The sequence below is a fragment of the Lissotriton helveticus genome, chromosome 10 (assembly GCF_964261635.1).
Source record: "Lissotriton helveticus chromosome 10, aLisHel1.1, whole genome shotgun sequence".
NCBI classification, from domain to species: Eukaryota; Metazoa; Chordata; class Amphibia; order Caudata; family Salamandridae; genus Lissotriton; species Lissotriton helveticus.
In genome coordinates this window covers 156,417,128-156,424,910 of record NC_136071.1, presented here as the reverse complement: position 1 = coordinate 156,424,910, position 7,783 = coordinate 156,417,128, and the positions used below count along the sequence as shown (strand labels likewise).

The following is a 7,783-nucleotide window of genomic DNA, read 5'->3' as shown; positions in this document are numbered from 1 at the left end:
TACTTGGGGTCGGATTCTGAGGAAATCGAGATAAATAGTCCACGTTGCCTTGGTCGCTTCCCTTCCTGTGCTTGTTGTGGAATCGATAAGGTTGTAAGGAAAGAAACCACCTGAGTACTCACTCGTTATGACCCTTATTCCTAGCTAACCACTCCAGAGGAGCGTGATCAGTATATAAGGTGAAGTCTCTGCCCTCAAGATAGTACCTCAAGGACTCTATGGCCCATTTGATGGCCAAGGCTTCCTTCTCGATGGTGGCATAATTTCTTTCTCTTGGAACAGTTTGCGGCTAATATACAGGATGGGTTTTTCTCCTTGTGGTGTTTCCTGAGATAGGACTGCCCCGAGACCCAGGTCCGAAGCATCGGTTTGCAGGATAAAGGGTAGTGAATAGTCTGGACTAGTTGACACTGAATCCGAAGTCAGAGCCTTTTTAAGGGACTCAAAGGCTTGTGTTATCTCTACTGGTGGATGTTTGAGAATCTCTTCGGTCTTACAGTTTTTCTGCAGTAGGTTGGTTAAAGTAGCTGCCTTCTGGGAAAACTGCGGGATAAACCTTCGATAATATCCAAGTAATCCCAGGAAGGCTCTTAGGTCTTTTTTTCGACTGAGGCAAGGGTATTTGTGTTATTGCTGTTAGTTTGGATGCCTGTGGCCTAATCACTCCTTCTCCTTACAAGTAACCCAAATACCGAACAGTTTGGGCTGCTAGATGACTTTTGGCAGGATTTATCCTCAAACCATAATTCCCTAGGGCCTGTATCACCTTGGAGAGATGACTTAAGTGTTGTTCCCAAGTCTCGCTATAGATAATTATATCATCTATGTATGCGCCAGCATATTGCTCATGGGGTTGTAAGATTACATTCATTGCTCTCTGAAAAGTAGCCGGGGCTCCATGTAACCCAAAGGGTAAGACCTTAAACTGGTACAACCCATCGGGTGTAGAGAATGCTGTTTTTTTTCGGTCTTCTTTGCGAAGGGGAATTTGCCAATACCCCTTACAAAGATCCAGCATACTAATGTATTTAGCTCGCCCAATTCTTTCCACCATCTCATCTACCCTGGGTAGGGGATATGTATCAAACTCTGATATTTTATTGACTTCTCTGAAGTCGATGCAAAATCGTACCGACCCATCGGGTTTTGGTACCAGAACGATTGGGGAATTCCACTCACTCATAGAGGGTTCAATGATATCCATCTGTAGCATTGTCTGTACCTCTTCGCGTATGGTTTGTCTACGTGCTTCCGGAATGCGATATGGTCTTTGACGCACCCGCTTCCCTGGGGTTGTTCTTATCGTGTGTTCAATATGGATGTCCTGCCTGGAGAGGTGGAAAACGTACCCTGTAAAGGTTGAAATACCTGCGTGAAGTTCTCTCGTAGGGAATCGGGTAACTCTGTATCTATGCATTGGTAGAATGAGGTTGTCGTCACCCGTGTCATGTTCACGGTGGTCGGGACAGGACCCTCCCATTTCTTTAATAGGTTAACATGATATACCTGGGATACATGTCTGATGGGGTCCAATTCAAGGCGGTATGTCACTGGAGTGACTTTGTCTATTATAATGTAAGGTCCCTGCCATTGCCCTAACAACTTATGGTCTGATGAAGCCATCATTAGCAACACCGGGTCTCCTATTTGGAAGGTTCTCTCTTTAGCCCCTTTATCGTACTGTCTTCTGGGCTAATTGTGCTTCCTCTAAGTTATTTCTAACAATCGCCCTGATCTGTCCCAAATGGGTTCGTAAGTTGGACACATACTCTGTGATAGGTTTGGAGTTATGGGGTTCAGTTTCCCATCTTTCTTGAGCCATTTCTAACAATGTACGTGGTTTGTGACCATACAATAATTCAAATGGTGAGTATCCGGTGCTTTTCTGTTCTTTGCACCTAATAGCAAACAGGGCCAAAGGTAGCATGTTTTTCCATTTCCTGGATTCCAAAGAGAGGAGTTTTTAGGTTTCGCCTGGCGAAAGCTGCGCACTGCGCAGCTTTTCGGCGCAGGCGAAATCCTAATGAGTTCAATATGTGGGCTTTGTTCCGCTTCTGTCTTTCATTGGCTAGCTCCATAAATGGAGGCTAGCCATTGGAAGACAGAGCCGTCCGTCATTGTGCGAGGCGACTCGTAGGCGTTCCGGCGATCTTTTTCTCATCCTGCCCCTTTTCGCACGTCATGCGGCTGTTTTTTTTTTTTCTACCAGCAGCATTTTGTTTATACTTTTGCTCCGTGTTCCGTCTTATGTCGTCTCCCCTTTGTGTGTCTCGTTGCTGTCGTGTTCAAGTTAAAGGTAAGTGCGACACACTTCCGATATGCCCTGTGTTTGTGCGTGTATCTTGTTTCTTTTTACTACAAGGAGGCGAGCCCATGTTTATTTCCCCCTCTTATTCTTGTGCGTATATAGTGTTAGAAGCGAGGGCAGGTGATTTTGGTATGCCATACATTACACTGAATTGACACTGTCCCCTAAAATTCGGGCTGAACGCTTCCGTTGTTATCCTTTCGGAGCCGGTGACCTCTGGGTGTCGGACGTGTGCTACAGTATCCTGGCATGGTTTTCGCTAACACCATCAGAGCTCTGCTCGATGACTGGAGTTTGATAGTAACCTCTGCCACAATGCATTGTTCCAAGGTCTGCTGCTTTCTTCGATTTTGTAATCTCATTGCTTGGAGTGCTCTGTCGAATATTGGTTAACTGTAGTGTCCTTTCTGTAGGAATTTACATAATAAACTTAAAACGCACCTGGGAGAAGATGCTGCTGGCTGCCCGCGCCATTGTCGCCATTGAAAACCCAGCGGTGTGCGTCATCTCGTCCAGAAACACTGGGCAGGTAAGGGCTGTCACGTGACATGAAATAGTCAACACAGTCCTTTGAACCGGATGTTTCAGAGGGGTGATGTTTGCTGGCTTTACAGAACGAAACTTTTCGAAAAAGTTAGTTGCGATATTGTGATGTGTACTGAAGGGGCAAAACGCACAGAAGGTGGGTCGTTATCGATAAACTATTGTTGAAAGGGTTATATTGGGGGTGACGCACACTTTTAAAGCTCAGTGCTGAGGCTCATTCGGGAGTTGGTGAACTCTGGGTGTCGGACGTGTGCTACAGTATCCTGGCAAGGTTTTCGCTAACACCATCAGAGCTCTGCTCGATGACTGGGGTTTGATAGTGACCTCTGCCACATCTTACACTGCACCTTTACGCACTGCTCCAGAGCTGTGATTTGGAAACACCTTTTTTGCCTGTTTTACACATACTCTGCAATCACTTTTCGGTTTTGGGTCACCTCTGTTTAGTCTTCAATGCTATATTCTTTATCATATCCCATGCTGAACAGCTGGTCCCTCTGTGCCCATCCAGCAGTTCCCTACCGGTGAGTGGGGCGAGTGATTGATTCGTGTTCGTTGTTCTTAGTCAGACATAAGAAAGTTTAGGAGAAAGTGAAGCCTCGTAAGCATCCCGTGGATGCCGTTACACATGCTGTAGTCCACGGTTGTCACTTTAAAGGTAGTGTGACGTAGTGAATGAGTAGTTTTTTCTGTTGTAGTGTGGGGGAGCGTTTGATATGTCCAGTCCACAGAATATTCAGTTGTTTGGACAATTGCTTTGCAATGTTTATTCATGGCCTTTGGTCCTTAGGTTTGTCATCTTGTGCCAATAACATGGGAGTACTTGCTTTTCTTTTCAGAGCGTACAGACATCGCCATTACCCCAAAAGCACCTCATGGTAAGAATTAATCTTGCAACCTCGCTAAACATTGTTAATCTATTTGATGGTCTTAAAGTGGAGGTTCTCCTGGGTCGTGGGCATGTATTATTTGGGGCTTCCTAGGATAATTGTTGCAGTGGTCTCCAGGAGTGGGCAGAGCCTTTCAGGGGTTGAAAGGTCGACACTTGTTTATTCGTAGCACTAAAAAAAGATTTCATAGAAGCTGCCTGAACTACGGATGGGGAGAACGTGTCTGATAAGGTAGCAAGTACCTTTAGCTGTTATGCAATTGTAGCCTTTTATAGTTGCAAACATTGGATCTCCGGTTTAAGCCATTATACAGATTTCAGTCATGTAGTCGCAGGTACTTCTTGTTGGGTAGGCCTTTTGATAATGGAGTCCGGCTGCCAGTTGATGTGGACTCTTGTAGAGTTTGACAGATATGCTGGGCTGCCTTACACGCCTTTTCATTCTCAAGTATGACACTAAAGTCTGCATAAGATAAGAGGCGTATTTTATTTTGTATGGGGGGAAATCTACCAGGGTGTGTGGCCTCTTGTATCAGAGTTGACTCGATCTACACAGGTACAGATCAGTTAAACATGACTCAATGAGTTCATGTTTTGACCCACTGACAGGATTTTGAGGTAGTGTTGCAAGCAAGTGGGTCATGCCGGACTGGCTTAGATTTGAGGGTCCTAACGTATTGCACCATTTTATCATTAAATGCTCGGACTTTTGTCTCTGAATTGCCTCTGTTCCTTGAGTATGGCATTCCCATCGCCAACGATAGTGTTTGGTCTAAAGTACAAGTTTTTGTTAATTGAACAAGTAGGACCCCCCCCCCCCTCTCTAATTAAGATTTGTATATAGGCTTCTTTAATGCAAAGCTTTTAGGAAAAGGACGCATTCTAAACAAATGCATTGAACCGAATTAGGCTGGTATGACTGGCAGTTTCAGTGTAAAAGTGAACACGTTTACTTCTAACAAAACAACTTGAGACTAAATTAAAGGCTCCTAATGTGTGCAGATAAAAGGATGTTTTGCTAAACATGTACAACGTAAGCCATTTCTGATGAATTTAGTGAACATGTTTAACACGTGTAAGAAAAAATATGGAATGCGTGTTAAACCATTTAGGGTACCATGAAAATACTTCCAAGGGCCAAAGTCTGTCATAAGTGCAGCCGTATGCATTTGCCAGAGATTAAACTATTGGCATTGTAAATGACAATGCCATTTATTTATCTGTTTTCAAAACCAACACATAAATACAAATTTTGTCATTTACAATGCCAATAGCTCAAACTTTTCAAAAGGCGAAACCATTGCATTGTAAATGCTTGTTGTAAGGTGGTTTTTATGATGGCATTATATCTTTCGACTAATCCATCCGTCTGGGGACGATAAGCCGATGTGCGTATTTGTTTAATGCCTAACTGGGAACACACCTGTTTCATTACTTGGCACACAAAAGGCGTCCCTTGGTCAGTTAGGACCTCTTTTGGGAATCCTACTCTTGCAAAAACAGTAATCATAGCTTTGGAAATATTTGTTGTGTCTGGTCTACGTAGTGGCAGGGCTTCTGGAAACCGGGTAGCATAATCCACCATAACAAGAACATTTCTACATCCACTACACGAGGGTAACAAGGGCCCTATTATATCCATACCTATTCTGCTGAATGGTTCACCTATAATAGGGAGTGGATGTAGGGGGGCTCTGGGGGGGTCGGTATCTACTATTGCGCTGGCATACGGGACACTCCCGACAGTATCTTTTCACTTGTTGGTAAATCCCTGGCCAATAGAAGAGTTCCAAGATTTGTTTTTCCGTCTTATCGGCTCCAAAATTTCCCCCAAGCAAGTGACTGTGAGCAAGATATAAGACCTTCTCCCTAAAAGGACCAGGAATCAACAATTGGGCTTTTTGTGCAGGGTTTCCTTTCCTATATAACAGGCCATTCTTCTTAAAGAAATAAGGACCTACATGATGAGGGTCCTCCTCTTCCAGCGCTTGATTCCAGGCTTCCTGTAGGACAGGATCTTCTTGTTGGGCTGCATGGAAGCTCCTATCTGTTTCCCAGGGGTTTTCTTCTGGAATTACAGGTAGCACCACAGGGTGTTTATTTTTTTTCCATTCTCCTTTGTCGTCTACTTTTCCGTATCTTGGCCAATGGCCACTCTTTGTTTTCCTCTTGGGCAAATGGGGCAGTAGACCACCATTCTTCTTCCTGGGTAGGTTTCTCTTGTAACAGTTGCGCCAACTTTGGGTAGTCGTTCCCCAGGATAGCTTGTTCGGGCAATTGGGGTATTAAGCCAACAGTCAATGTGGTTCCTGTATCTTTAGGGTGTTGTATTCTTACTTGTGCAGTAGGATATGGATTTGTATCTCCGTGTACACATCGTATAATGACCGCTCCATCAATAGGACCAATGTGAGAACCCAAATCTTGGGGTCGGGCAACACTATGCAGGCATCCTGTATCTGCGAGGGCAGTTACTTGTTGACCGTTTACAGAAACTGTGCAATGATACGGTGGTTGTTTTCTTTCTGATGAGGAACAATAGTAATTGGAGTCCCTGGCACAATGGTCAAAGGTTCTGGTTTCTTATTCAGAGGTGGTCGAGGTTTTCCCTGAAAAGTCATCTCTTCCTTTCTGCAGGTCCTGGGCCCTACTATAGGCGCTAGCGATTTCTACTGCCGTCTCAAGGGTAAGATTAGCTTGCTGGCGTACCCATTTCTGAATAGGGGGATGAAGAGAGATCAAATATTGTTCCAAATATATTTTTGCCATAATGCCGTCTTTGTCAGTGGTAGCTGGTTTCAACCAGTGATCTGCCATGTCCTTTACTCTAAAGTACAAAGCTCTGGGTGTCTCTTGCGGTCCCTCTTTCATCTGGCGTAATTTCTGCCGATAGGATTCATCATCAATCCCGAGTCGTTCCATGATGCATTTTTTTATGTCGGCATATGTAATACCCCCTTGTACTGTTGCTGCTTGATAGGCAGCTTGTAGGTCACCCGATAATAGGGGCCCTAAGTATTGTCCCAATTTATCAACCGGCCATGATGCTGCCATGCCATTGTCTCGAAATTGTTGAAGAAGAAATCCGGGTTGTCTCCGCTTACATATCGTTGTAACACCACTGAGGGTATGGTGGTAGGACCTCTCTGCTGTCCCAAGACCTCTGTCAGTTTACCCATTGCTGCCTCATGTGTTTGGCTTTGTCCCGATAGTACTTGCTGTATTTTACCCCGATCTTCCTCCACCACAGTCAGGAAACGCTCCATTACTTTCCCCAGGTGTTCTTGGTTTTCTTCCATTTTCGCCAGAGCGGCCTCCATTTCGCCTTTCAATCCCACTTCTGACACCACTTGTGGGAGCGCAGGTCTGATAAACAGGCGCGGAGGCTGAAGATAGGTGCGAACAGGCTGTTTATTTATAATAGGCTTAAGTTCAGGGGAAACAAAAGTTTGTGCGTCACTGTATTCTTCTTCCGGCGTTTCTTCCTCTTGGACCAGGGCTGTTAAGGCTGTTGTTCCAGGCTCCTCGTCGTCAGAGTCAACTGGGTGTCCCCGGAGGCTCATAAAAGAGGCAAAAAGAAAGGGGCCGTCAGAAACTAGTCCCTAAATTGACCTAAGTTGTAAAAACCCATCACCACACCAGACAGTGCTTGCTATCCAGTCTTTCTTTTGGGCATGTGAATCAAGAAGGGTGATATTGTTAAAGGAAAGGAACGAAAACGAGATGAAAAGGTCAAAACCACCTATTGGGATGAGCAACCGAGAAGTCACAAACCCGAAATCAAGTACCGTGACAGGATAAGGATAGGAACATTATGTTGTGCTAAGGCAGGCTTTATGTGCAGACATGGGTAAAAATAAGGTGCGTCGGTGTCAGGATATGACTCACAGTATTATACTTTTAAGGCATGCTTTCAGTGCGCTTTTTACCTTCCTGTGCCCCTCCTGTTACCTCCTCCCCTCTACCTCCCAAATTCCACCCTCCAACTCCACCCTCCGACTCCCTTAACACCCTCACTCACCGCCCCTGCCATAACTCTC

The 7,783-nt window shown here is 44.9% G+C and overlaps 1 non-coding gene across 1 annotated transcript; it reads left to right on the top strand.

The window, feature by feature from the left end:
- Positions 1-3,037: 3,037 nt before the first annotated feature.
- On the top strand, positions 3,038-3,191 carry LOC144786320 (small nucleolar RNA SNORA62/SNORA6 family). Its single transcript, XR_013602126.1, has one exon. It is a non-coding gene; the product is annotated as a small nucleolar RNA SNORA62/SNORA6 family (small nucleolar RNA).
- Positions 3,192-7,783: the final 4,592 nt, after the last annotated feature.